Source organism: Hypanus sabinus, unplaced genomic scaffold (assembly GCF_030144855.1).
Source record: "Hypanus sabinus isolate sHypSab1 unplaced genomic scaffold, sHypSab1.hap1 scaffold_505, whole genome shotgun sequence".
NCBI classification, from domain to species: Eukaryota; Metazoa; Chordata; class Chondrichthyes; order Myliobatiformes; family Dasyatidae; genus Hypanus; species Hypanus sabinus.
The window spans coordinates 139,554-153,779 of record NW_026781372.1 but is presented as its reverse complement, the minus strand read 5'-3'; the positions used below and the strand labels follow the sequence as shown (position 1 = coordinate 153,779).

The window sequence follows — 14,226 nt, the reverse complement described above, 5'->3', positions numbered from 1 at the left end:
AGTGGATATCGGACCACTGTAAAATGATGCTGGACAGCTAGTAATGGGGTGGGGGTGCAAGGTGATGGCAGATGAACTGAATAAGTCTTGTACATCACTCTTATCTCTCGAAGACACTGGCAGGAATATGGAAGTCCCAGATGTCAGTGGTCAGAATGTGTAAAGTTACGTTACACGGGAGAAGGTTCTTTGGGAAACAGAGATGGTCTGAAGGTAAATAGGTCACCTGGACCAGATGGTGTACACCCCTGAGATCCGAAAGAGGTGGCTGAAGTGATGTGGAGGCATTAGCAATGATCTTTCGAGAATCGTTAAGGAAATAAAATCCAAAGAAGATTTTTCCTTCACTGCTCCCCGTCTCCCAGTGTCACCCATCACCTACCACGTCTTCCACCCCTCCAACCCCCTCACTTCTTCCTCTGACGTCTCATCTTTTTTGTTCCCAGTCCTGATGAAGGGTCTGGGCCCAAAACGTCGACTGTTTGCTATTTCCCATTTATGCTGCCTGGCCTCCCAGGTTCCTCCAGCATTTTGTGTATGAGTTGCTTGGATTTCCAGCATCCACAGATTTTCTCCTGTTTTTGATAAAAGCAAAAGCGGGGTCACGTAATATAGCAAGAAAACAGTGGGAAGTGAGAGGAATGGAAATCTTTTACATACCCAACAGGAGACAACAAAAACACGCACACACACACACACACACAGGAGAGACATGATGAAAAATTACGGTAATTGAGCCAATAATATCAGCTATCAAAAGTTGTTCAGATATATAAAGAGTAAAAGAGAGGGAAGAGTTGATATTGTACCACTGGAAGACGATGCTGGCGTGTTAGTAATACAGCAAAGAAATCGCGGCCGAATGTAATAAGTATTTTGTGTCAATCTTCACTGTGTGAGACACTCGCAGTATAAGACTATCAGACAGAGGAGCAGAATTAGGCCAGTCAGACCCATTGAGTCTGCTCCGCCGTTCTATCATGGCTGATCCCGGTTCTCACTCAACCCCATGCACCTGTCTCCTCGGCATATCCTGTAATGCCTCGACTGATCCATAAACTATTAGCTTTTGCCGGAAATGCACCCACAGACCTGGGCCCCACCGCCGTCTGTGTCAGAGAATTCCACAGATTCACTGCTCTCTGACTAAATAAAATCCTCCTCAACTGCTCTAAAAGGTTGCTCCTCAGTTTCCAGGCTGTGCCCTCTGTTATGGCTACCCCCACCATAGGAAAAGGCCTCTCCTCATCCACCCTATCTGGACTTTTCCACATTCGGTGGGTTTCAGTGAGATTCAAGATTCAGGATGAGGTTTATTATCACCGGCACTTGGCGTGAAATTTGTTGACAGCAGCAGCAGTTCAATGCAATTCATATTCTGGCATAGATAATAATAATAAATGAATTAAAACAATAATCAAACAGCAGTTCAATGCAATTCATATTCTGGTATAGATAATAAACTAATTAAAACAGTAATCAACAAGTAAATCAATTATGTGTGATGAATAGTTTATTAAAATGTGTAAAAACAGAAATACTGTATATTGAAGAGTGTCCAAAGCTTTCAAAGTCCATTCAGGAATCGGATGGCAGAGGGGAAGAAGCTTTTCCTGAAGCCTTCAGGCTTCTGTATCTCCTACCTGATGGTAACAGTGAGGAAAGGGCATGTCCTGGGTGCTGAAGGTCCTTTATATTGGACGCTGCCTTTCTGTGATACCGCTTCCTAAAGATGTCCTGGATGCTTTGTAGTCTCGTACCCAAGATGGAGGTGACGAGATTTACAGCCTTCTGCAGCTTCTGAACACCCTCCACCCACATTTACTAAACATGTCAGTGCAGGAGTACAGGCCCAAAGCTGGCAAACGCTTCTCATACTTAACCCCTTCATTCCCGGAATCATCTTCTTGAAGATCCTCTGGACTCTCTCCAATGACAACGCACATTTTCTAAGATAGAAGTCCCACATACTCTAACTCTAACAGAATGTTACCCTTCATTGGTAGAGGGATTGAATTCAAGAGCAGGGAGGTAATGCTGCCACTATACAGGGTACCGGTGAGGCCGCACCTGGAGTACTGTGTGCAGTTCTGGTCTCCGTACACGAGGAAGGATAGACAGTACTGGCTTTGGAGGCAATGCAGAGAAGGTGAACCAGTTTGATTCCAGGGATGAGGGGGTTAACCTATGAGGAGAGATTGAGTCGCCTGGGACTTTTCTCTCTGGGGTTCAGAAGAATGAGAGGGAATCTTATAGAAATACCCAGAATTTTGAAAGGGATAGATAAGATAGAAGTAGGAAAGTTGTTTCCATTGGTAGATGAGACTAGAACTTGGGGACATTGCCTCAAGATTCAGGAGAGAAGAGTTAGGGCGGAGATGAGGAGAAACTGTTTTTCCCAGAGAGTGCTGAATCTGTGGAATTCTCTGTCCAGGGAAGCAGTTGAGGTTTCCTCACGAAGTATATTTAAGATACAGTTAGATAGGTTTTTGCAGAATAAGGTAATTAATGGTTATAGGGAAAAGGTTGGTAGATGGAGCTGAGTTCAGCCATGATTTTATTGAATGGCGGGGCAGGCTCAATGGGCCAATGGCCGACTCCTGCTCCCATTTCTTATGTTCTGACGTGTGGCCTGAGTAGTCTCTTATAAAGTAACAGCATTATCTCCTTGCGAGTATATTCTACTTCACTTTAAATAAAGCCAGCATTGCAGTTGCCTTCGTTACCATAGACTCAACCCGTAAACTAATCTTCTGGGAGTCTTGCCCAAGGTCCTGGTGGCGTAGTGACGTCAGCGCCGGACTCCGTAACGGAGGTCCCTGGGTTCGAATACAGTCGCTCCCTTGTACGCTTTCCATTCGTGCCGGATTGAGTGTTGAGCTCGCAATTCGACCTCATCAAATAAAGAAAGATACTGTGAAATGTCTGTGTGAGGAGTAGCGCCCCACACAACCTTCCGATCCGCGCCTTGTAAGGCACGAAAATGCCCGACGCTGCCCTGAGTCAGTCCTGAGTGTCGACGACGTCATCATCATCATCATCATCATCATCATCATCACATTTCCTTCTGTACATCTGTGGTTTGAACCTTCTCCCCAATCAGATGATAGTTCACCATTGTTCCTTTTGCCAAAATGCTTTATTGTACATTTCCCAGTTTTGTATTCCATTTGCCCGTTCTTCAAACTTGTGTCCTGCTGCAATCGTATTGCACCCTCAGCACCACCATCGCCTCCACCTATCTTTGTATCATCCGCAAACCTTGTCACAAAGCCATCAGTTCCATTATCCAAATCATTGACAAACAATGTGAAAAGTAGCGGTCCGAATACTGACCCCTGAAGACCACAAGTCACTGCTGGCCAACCAGAAAAGGCCCCTTTTATTCCCACTCGCTGCCTCTTGGCTGTCAGCCATTCCTCTATCCATGCCAGTATTACTTCTGACATTTATCCTGTTAAACAGTTTCATGTGTGACACCTTATCGGAAGCTTTCTGAAAATCCAAGTAAATGATATCCACTGCCTCTCGTTTGTCCAGGATCTTTGACTTCCTCGAAGATCTGTAACAGACTTGTCAGGCAAGATTTCCCTGTATAGAACTTATGCTGGCTTTGACATTATATCATTAGTCTCCTAGTACACCAAAACCTCAACTGTTATCATGACTCCACACTTTCCCAGCCACTGAGGTTAGGCTAACTGGACTATAATTTGCTTTACTTTGCCTTCCTCCCTTCCCAAAGAGTGGAATGGCATTTGCAATCTTCCTGTCCTCCGGGACCATGCCAGAATCAAGTGATTCTTGACGTGTCATGACCAATGCATCTGTTATCTCTCCAGCAACCTCTCTCAGGACTCTGGGATGTAGTCCATCTGGTCCAGGTGACTTATCCACTTCAAGAACCTGTGTTTGCCTCAAACGTTTTCCTTTGTAATAGCAATGGCACTCACTCCTGTTCCCTGACACTCATGGATCTCTGGCACACTGGTGGTGTCTTCCACAGACAAGACGGATGCAAAGTACCTATCAAGTTCATCTACCATCTCTTCCCCATTTGTACCCCATGAGCATCATTTTCCAGTGGTCCAATATCAACTCTCACCTCCCTTTCGTATATTTTATAACTGGTTTTTATTATTGTATAGTTTGCTGTCATATTTCACCTTTCCCCTTATAGCTTTTATTTTAAATTTGCCTGTTGTTGGATATTAAAAGCTACCCATTTATCCAACCTACTACTCACTTTTGCTACCTTATATGCTTTTATACAGTCCTTAACTTCCTTTGTCGGCCACGATAGCCCAGCCCCGCTGTTTGAGAACTACGTCTGTGGGACATATCTATCCTGTACATTATGAACTATTCCCAGAAACGTCAGCCATTTCTGCTCTGGCGTCATCTCCACCAGCATCCTCCAATCCACCTGGGGAATCACCTCTCTCATGCCTCTGTAATTCACATTCATTCCATTGAGATATTACACATGTGACCTGTGCTTCTCCCTCACAAATTGGAGTAGGAATTCAATCATATTATGATCACTGCCTTCTAATGGTTCCTTTACATTAACCTGCCTAATAAGATCTGGGTTATTACACAACACCCAATGTAAGATAGCAGTTCCCCAAGTAGGCTCAACCATCAGCTGCTCTAAAAAGCCATTTCGTTAGCATTCAATACATCCCCTCTTTTGCGATCTCACGCCAATCTGACTTTCCCGATCCTCCTGCAGATTGAAGTCACCCACTACAGTTGTGTCATTAAATTTATTACATAAAAGCCAAACATTCAGCAGTACCTGGGGCAGAAGTGAGGATACATGCTTTTACCAAGGAGAGGAGGTGTTTTTGAAGCTGAAAGGCCTGAAGGTAGATAAGACACCGCAGAGTTCAGAAAGAGGTAGCTGAAGAGATTGTGAAGGCATTAGAGTCATAAAACACTACAACACAGGAAAATGCCATTCGGCCAGTCTAGTCCGTGCGAAAGCATTAATCTTCCGAGTTCCAATAACTTCCACCTGGACCATCGCCCTCCATATGCTTCTCATCCAGTGACCTAAGCAAACTTCTCTTAAAGATTACAATCGTCCCTGCACTTGCTCAGCAGCTCGGTGCACACTCTCCCCGCCTCTGAATGAAGAAGTTCCCCCTTAGTTTTCTCTTCAAGTGATGAGTAATGATCTATCACAAATCACTAGATTTTGGAACGGTTCTGGTGGACCAGAAATTTGCAAATGTCACTACACAATTTAAGAGGAAAATTATTGGACAGTTATTATTGTTGGACAGTTATTATTATTGGACAGTCTGACCTTAGTGGTCAGGAAGATGTTAGAGTGTGCTAAGAGTGTGTTTTTTGGGTACTGTAATTGGGGAAACATGATGAAGTAGGCCAAAGTCAGCCGGATTCCTTCAAGGAAATCTTGACTGACAAATCTCTTGGAATACTTTGCGGAAATAACAGGCAAGGTAGATAAAGCAGAGGCAGTGTATGTTGTTTGCTTGGATTTTCAGATGATCTTCAACAAGGTACCCCATGCAAGGCTTATTGAGAAAGTAAGGAGGCATGGGATCCAAGGACACATTGCTTTGTGCATCCAGAGCTGCCTTGCTCACAGAAGACAAAGAGTGGTTGTATACTGGTCATATTCTGCATGGAGGTCGGTGACCAGTGGTCTGCCTCAGGGATCGGTTCTGGGACCCCTACCCTTCGTGACTTTAATAAATGACCTGGATGAGGAAGTGGAGGTACGGGTTAGTAAATTTGCTGATGACACAAAGGTTGGGTTAGGTTGCAGGGGGATATTGATAGTCTGCAAACCTGGGCTGAGACGCGGCAAATGGAGTTCAACCCAAAGAAGTGTGATGTGTTTCATTTGCTTCGGTCAAATATGATAGCATATAGTATTAATGGTAAGCCTCTTGGCAGTGTGGAGGAACAGAGGGATCTTGGGGACGGAGTCCACAGGACACTCAAAGCTACTATGTAGGTTGACTCTGTGGTTAAGAAGCCATACTGTGCGTTGGCCTTAATCATCCGCAGGCTTGAGTTTAAAAGCCGAGATGTAATGTTGCAGCTATATAGGACTTTGGTCAGACCCCATTTGGAGTACTGTGCTCAGTCCTGGTCGCCAAACTACAGGAAGGATGTGGAAGCCATAGAAAGGGTGCTGAGGAGATTTACGAGGATGTTGTTTGGATAGGGATAGGTTGAGTGAACTCAGTCTTTTCTCCTTGGAGTGATGGAGGATAAGAGGTGTCCTGATAAAGGTGTTCATGAAAATGAGAGACATTGATCGTGTGGATAGTTAGAGGCTTTTTCCCAGGGCTGAAAGTGCTAGCACGAGAGGGCATGGTTTGAAGATGCTTGGAAGTAGGTACGGAGGAGATGTCAGGGGTATGTTTTTTTTACATAGAGAGTAGTGAGTGGTTGGAATGGGCTGCTGGCAATGGTGGTGGAGGCGGACATGATAGGGTCTTTTAAGAGACTCCTGGGTAGGTACACGGAGCTTAGAAAAATAGAGAACTGTAGGTAACCCTTGGCATTTCTAGAGCAAGGACATGTTCGGCATAGCTTTGTGAGCCAAAGGGCCTGTAACGTGCGGCAGGTTTTCTATGTTTCTAAGGTGCTGCACGTGAGGCTGCTTAACAGGATCACAGCTCATGGAATTACAGGGAAGAAACTTGTACTGACAAGGGAGAAAGAGTCAGAATAATGTGGGCAATTCTGTTTTGCTGTCGGTAACTAATGCTGTTCTGTAGGGGTCAGTATTGAGACCGCATCGTTTCATGTTAAATCTGAATGTTATGGATGACGGAATTGATACCTTGGTGACGAACATTGCAGTTGATACAAAGATAGGTATGGGACAGGTAGTTTAGAGCAAAGCGGGAGTCTGCAGAAGGACTTCGATAGGTCTGGAGAATGCCAGCAAAGTAGCAGTTGAAATACAGTGTATGCAAGTCATGTACATTTGGTAGAAGTAATTGGGCGTAGAAAAAAAATAAATGGGAGAAGCTTGAAAAAATTAGAGGTGCATAAGTGCTTGTAAGTCCTTGAGCAAGAGGCCCTAAAGATTTGCTTGTAGATTGAGTTGATTAAGGATGACAACTGCAATGTTAGCAATATAAGAGCAAGGATGCGATACTATAGCTTTATAACGCATTGGGCAGATTACTGTTGGTGTATTGTGAGCAGATTCCGACCTGTACTTCCGACTTATTATCTGAGCAAAAGATGTGTTCGTATTGGAGTGGGTCCGGAGAAGTGTCAAAGAATGATTCCAGGAAGACCAAGTGTGGATGACCTGGATGAGGAAGTACGTGGGAAGGGATTCACTCAGTCATCCAACCTACAGAAATTTATCAATATTCACTGCTGCTGATTTCCACACACAAATAAATCAAAAGGGTTATGCCCAATCAAATAGATAATTAATCGATCAATAGCCCCCAAACAACACGGCCTAGCCGGACACATAACAGGGAACTTTACATCTCACAACACTGGATTCAGTAATGAAACCCGTGATTAATGTTCTTGTCCCTCTGAAATCATAAGAAACGCACATTGAGGTGCATTTTAATACGAGCGCTTCCCCACAGGTGATGTCACACAGACCCCCCTCGTGGCTGACGTCACGCATGGGCTTCACACACTGGGATCTGCCCTTACGTGCACAGTGTCTTACGTCATCCATGCGCTGCTGAGCTCGGGCTTTAACAGTTTAATAGCTGGGCTAATAGTCACGTGATCAGCCGTCCCCCACAGCTGTCAACTGAGGATTCAGGGGCTGCGCTATTCCCACTGATCCAAAGCGATGTCAATCACTTGTTACCACCAGTCGCAGAGGTGGACAAGTCCAGAGGGTGTTACCCCCGCTGAGTTAGCCTCCCGCTCCGGCCTCAAACTCCACATCACAGTGGAGTAAATGTCCGTTTTTTGATTTATTTCCATTTCCCTCCAAGGGAAGTTGGGGTGTTTGTGAAGCGTCTGCTGCGGCCGGAGTCTGATGTGTCGCCGAGAGGTAGGAGGAGACCACTCGGCCCATCGGTTTGATGCCAGTTCCCTGGGGAGGGAGAGGAGGGATTTTATTGAATGGAAAAAGATAGTGTGAGAGGGGGCGGGCAATATGTTTGTCCCGGTGGAAATCTGTGGAAATATCTGAGCCCACAGTGGAGGCGAACAGAGGGATTCACATTGGGGGGGGGGGGGGGGGAAACACCAGCAGACGGTTGACCTGCAAGTGGGGCCAATGACGGGGGTAGGAGGTGAGTGTTTGGGGCAACACGGGGCTGCTGAAGATGAACATTTTTTGCACAGATGATTAACCAAGTGGTTAGAGAGTATTTGTTATAGAGTGTGCAATAAAGTTTCAACAGACTCATCCCTGAAATGGTTGGGTCATCATATGAAGAAAGATCAAATGTGATAACCCTTTCATTTAGAGAATCGAGGACTGAGAGGTGAACACATTGAAATGCCCAACATCATTACCGGTAGAAACAGGGATCCCAGTCTCTGAAAAAGGGGGTGGATGCCGATATTTTATAATAAAACCCCTATTGTTTTACCTTTACCTCCTCTCCCAGTTTTATGGTTGCCTTGGTCCTTCACACCCCCTTACCTGCTTAAGATTCAGCCCATTAGCAACAGTCAGCAATTCATTCTTTTTGGCTTTTCCTAATGCCTCAGGGGTTGGCGCTTCCAGAAATTTATAAATGTCCATTGCTGCTGATTTCCACACACAAATAAATCAAAAGGGATTTCTCCAATCAAACTGATAATTCATCGATCAATAGCCACCAAATGTGTTCATATCCCAGACGCAGGCCCCAAATTTGTTATGAACCACAATGCTTTAGAAACAAGCCAGCAGCAATAGACTACACCTGGAGTCTGGTTTTGATGTTAAATCTGTCTTTATTAGAATCTACTTGTAATATTGCAACTTAAACAAGATAATCAGAAGTTAATAGTGGTACATTTATAAATGTGTGTAAATATAACTCCCAAACTATTGAGCTCGGGGGGAAACAAGGCTCGGAGTCTTGAGAGGGTAAAGTATGAAAGTTCAGTTCAACTACAGAATAGGCGATAAGAGAGAGAGATTTGTAATCCAGGATAAATGGCAAGAGAAGGCAAAAATGTCGATATTATGTAGATAATATGTAGATATGTAAATGTGTACATTCCTCAGGTTCCATGGTGGTAAAATGAAAGAACAGTCACTGTAGAATTTATCCGTCATCATTCCAAATCCACATACTGATTATCACCGAAAGTGACTTGTCACAAGGGGTATGTTTTCAGGTGAACTACCACACCACAGCCAGTCAAGGGTTAACACATAAGTGGTCTCCACAAGATATCCCAAATGAGATCCACTCCCATGGATCAAACAATGTGACATCCACACATTTGATGTACATGAATCGATAATTAACCCAACCTTGTGGGCATAGGAAACTTCTAAACAGTGACCCTTGGTCACTAGATCCCTGGTTTCAATCTTTCCATTTTTCCTCCTTCGTCTCCATTTGACTCTGAGTGTCTGTGTCCTCGGTTAAAACTTAACAAGCTGAGCGATGTACACAGGCTGCAAGTCAGACTGATTCATCTTCTTAATCTCTCTCTCTTAAAATGAGAGTCCACAGCAAAGGAAACCCAGGGATTCATAACAATGGCAAGTCCCCACTGTGAACTGACTGGTGTGCCAGTAGTTGTGATGACTGAGTGAATCCTATCCCACAGTCTAAGCAGGTGAATGGCTTTTCCCCAGCATGAACTCACTGATGATTCTGTAGGTGGGATGACTGAGTGAATCCCTTCCCACAGACTGAGCAGGTGTATGGCTTCTCCCCAGTATGAACTGACAGGTGTGCCAGTAGTTGGGATGACCGAGTGAAACTCTACCCACAGACTGAGCAGAGGAACGGCTTCTCCCCAGTGTGAACTCGCTGATGTCTCTGTAGGTGGGATGACCGAGTGAATCTCTTCCCACAGACTGAGCAGGTGAATGGCTTCTCTCCAGTGTGAACTCGCTGATGTCTCTGTAGGTGGGATGACCGAGTGAATCTCTTCCCACAGACTGAGCAGGTGAATGGCTTCTCTCCAGTGTGAACTCGCTGATGACTCTGTAGGCTGGATGAATGAGTGAATCCCTTCCCACAGTCTGAGCAGGTGAACGGCTTCTCCCCTGTGTGCACTCGCTGATGTACCAGTAAGGTCGATGACAGAGTGAATCCCTTCCCACAGACTGAGCAGGTGTATGGCTTCACACCAGTATGAACTGACTGGTGTGCCAGTAGTTGGGATGACCGAGTGAAACTCTTCCCACAGTCTGAGCAGGTGAATGGCTTCTCTCCAGTGTGAACTCTCTGATGACTCTGTAGGTGGGATGAATCAGTGAATCTCTTCCCACAGACTGAGCAGGTGAACGGCTTCTCCCCAGTGTGAACTCTCTGATGTCTCTGTAGTGTGGATAACTCAGTGAATCCCTTCCCACAGACTGAGCAGGTAAATGGCTTATCCCCAGTGTGAAATCGTTGATGTCTCTGTAGGTAGGATGACAGTGTAAATCCCTTGCCACATTCTGAGCAGGTGAACGGCTTCTCCCCAGTGTGAACTTTCTGATGTCTCTGCAGGTCAGATGACTGAGTGAATCCCTTCCCACATTCTGAACAGGTGAATGGCTTCTCCCTAGTGTGAACTCGCTGATGATTCTGTACATGGGATGAATGAGTGAATCCCTTCCCACAGACTGAACAGATGAATGGCCTCTCCCCAGTGTGAACTCGCTGATGACTCTGTAGTGCGGATGAATCAGTGAATCCCTTCCTACAAACTGAGCAGGTGAACGGCCTCTCCCCGGTGTGAACTCGCTGATGTCTCAGTAGGTGGGATGACTGAGTGAATCCCTTCCCACAGACTGAGCAGGTGAATGGCTTCTCCCCAGTATGAACTGACTGGTGTGCCAGTAGTCGGGATGACCGAGTGAAACTCTTCCCACAGTCTGAGCAGGTGAACGGCTTCTCCCCAGTGTGAACTTGCTGATGACTCTGTAGGTTGGATGACTGAGTGAATCTCTTCCCACATTCTGAGCAGGTGAATGGCTTCTCCCCGGTGTGAACTCGCTGATGTCTCTGTAGGTTGGATGATGCAGTGAATCCCTTCCCGCAGACTGTGCAGGTGAATGGCCGCGCCCTGGTGTGAACACGCTGGTGTGCCATTAGGTCAGAAGACCGAAAGAATCCCTTCCCCGAAATTCAGCAGATGACCAGCCTCTGCCCAGTGTCATCTGACTGGTGTGTCCACAAGTGGGTTGCCCGACAGAATCCTTTCTCACACACAGAACAGGTGAATGGCCTTGCCCATTGTAAACTTGCTGATATACTTTCAATTGTGATAACTGAGTGAATCCATTCCCACTGTCTGAGCAGGTGAAAGGCCTTTCTCCTGTGTAAAATGACGGGCTTGCTAGATGTTCAAATGACCAAGTGAATCCCTCCGCATAGTCTGAGCAGGAAGGACGGTTGATTGAATCCCTTGCTCCACCTCTTAAATATCTAGACGGAGACAGCAAAACTGGCGTGTCGTGTTTGAGATTCCTGGAGACAAATTTCTTCTCATTTTTTATCCTGTAAAAGATTGACAAAATCCATCAATGGGTGTAGGACAACATTTCAGATGAGATTACTTGAGTTGCCAAGGTTTGATTTAGTATCACACTGTTACAGTGAGGTTAAACTCAAGTTGGAAGATAAATCATCTCCTGACTGGGCAGAGTGCTGCTATCTGGAATGACCATCTATTCCCATATGCATTTCAAGTTCCAACTCCTTACAGTGCAGGGTTACAAACTGCAGCTGGATGCACATCTTGGGAGTGAGGGCATCAGGGACACTACAGGTCTTCCCATCTACCCTCCATACCCTCCAATACACCCTCTAACTTGTAATAACCAGTGTGTACATAAATCTTGCACTGTGCATTTTTTTTTTACCCAGTGACAAGATGTGCACAGTGAATTTTTATAGAGAGGTATTCATTTTAAGAGCTGGCAAATCACTGTCAATAGGAACATTGATCTCCTCTGGGTTCGATCCAGTTCATCTGCACTCTCACACAACCTATGTAGCTGGCCTGTAATGGGTAATGAAGGATTTTCTCACCAAAATTTTTTGCATATTGTCCATATGAGGTTTGCTTGCTAAGTTACACTTTAAAAAGTCAGATTTCCAAATATCACTCCACTTCTACCCATTTGCAAATTCTCCAGCAACTACTGCAACACCAGAATACACACGAGTATCACCAGTATTCCCCTGAAGCCTCCCCCATTGACTGACAGTGGTGAACTCAGTGATGGCAATGCCAATGAATATGAAGGGAAGGACAGGAGTCTGTCTCATTGGAGTCTGGCACATTTGGGATGTGAAAGATACTTGCTGCCCATGACAAAGGTGTTTGATATCATTACATACCCAGAGAGAATGGGACAAAACATGTTCTCACGGATAGAAAAGTCCAGAACAAGAGGAGGTAGAACAAGCAACAGACACAAAATGCTGGAGGAACTCAGCAGGCCAAGCAGCATCTATGGAAAAGAGTACTAATGCTGAATTCCTCTAGCATTTTGTGAGTGTTGCTTGGATTTCCAGCATCTGCAGATTTTCTCTTGTTAGTGATTGGAGGTAGAACAAAGGTGATTTTCTCAACTGGTGATGTAAAAGATTTTGTTCCCTTTCTCTGAGTTGCTAATCCTTGCCTTTATTATAGCTGGAGCTCAGCTCTATCTGAGAGATCCATCGGTTCCCATTCCCTCAGCAGCCGGAAGCTCCCCGGGGCCCATGTATGGATTGTGGTGCTGAGAGACAGGGACGAGAGCAGGACTGTCCCAGGATTGTTGGCCATGGTGTCCGGATTTCACAGGAATTGTCCTGAAGTCAGTGTTTAAGATAAAAACACAGAGAATTGCTCTTATCTGTACCCGACATTTTCAAGGCCTTCTGTGTACTGCGCGCATACGTGATACTCAGGGATGGCCTCAGCCTGACGCCTGCATATTTCATCTGCACTTTAGAGCCAGCAAAATTCTTAACGCATGGCCCTCTGACACATCACGGTGCCATTAAACATTTCTGCAAGCACTGGTTCAATGACCATACCTCATTTTTTTTTATAGTGTGTGTAGAAAAAATCTGCAGCTGTTTTAACACAGAAAGTGGCTCCCATAAACAATATACTCAATATCAACGTGTATCTAATGCCAAAGTACAATGCTGTTATAAAACACAGGAGATTCTGCAGTTGCTGGAAATACAGAGACACACACATGCACAAAAAGCTGGAGGAACTCTGCAATTCAGAGAGCAACTAAGCAGCGAAGTACACAGGCTAGGCATGCTGAAGGGGCTTGGCCTAAACATTGTCTTTTTATTCCTCTCCACATTTGCTGCCTGAAATTAACCACCATTTTTTTCGGTCAACCAGTTTCCAAATGTTTCTGACCTTTCTTTTGTAGTCACATCCTGCTGGTTCCTCCTGATTCCTCCTCCTCCTCGTAAACACTGGACCCCATCTCTCTCTGGAGCAACTTTAGGTTTTTGACTCTGCACCATCGAAGATTCACTCGCTACTCTGCTGTCAGACTTTAGAGGTGCATTGTGTTTCGAGACCCCAGGTTCACTTATAGTGAGTGTCGCTTTAAGTGCTTCACTGAGGTGGGGCTGTGACATCATTCACAAGGAGAGAGAGAGAGAGAGAGAGAGAGAGAGAACGTCAAAACCACAGTGAGCTCATCGTCTTTTTCACCCGGGACAAAATCATGCAGGTGTATAAGATGATGAGAGGCATTGGTCGTGTGGATAGCCAGAGGCTTTTTCCCAGGGCTGAAATAGCTAACATGAGGGGGAATAGGTTTAAGCTGCTTGGAAGTAGGTACAGGGGAGGCGTCAGAGCCAAGTTTTTTAAGCAAAGAGAGGTGTGTGTGTGGAATGCACTGCCAGCGACGATGGTAGAGGTGGATACAATAGGGTCTTTTAAGATACTCTCAGATAGGTACATGGAGCTTAGGAAAATAGGTAGCTATGCGGCAGGGTAATACTAAGCAGCTTCTAGAGTAAGATACATGGTCGGCACAGCAATGTGGGACAAAGCATCTGTAATGAGTTGTGCATTTATATGTTTCCATGCAGTTCACGGGAAATCTCCTATCCCACA

General features: G+C 45.2%; 1 protein-coding gene and 1 pseudogene across 3 annotated transcripts in view; both read right to left on the bottom strand.

Annotated features, from left to right (window-relative positions):
• Positions 1-14,226, bottom strand: part of LOC132389230 (NACHT, LRR and PYD domains-containing protein 3-like) — a 221,234-nt gene that overhangs the window by 193,633 nt on the left and 13,375 nt on the right. The gene's annotated exons all lie outside the window — the stretch shown is intronic.
• On the bottom strand, positions 8,912-11,270 carry LOC132389232 (zinc finger protein 665-like; annotated as a pseudogene).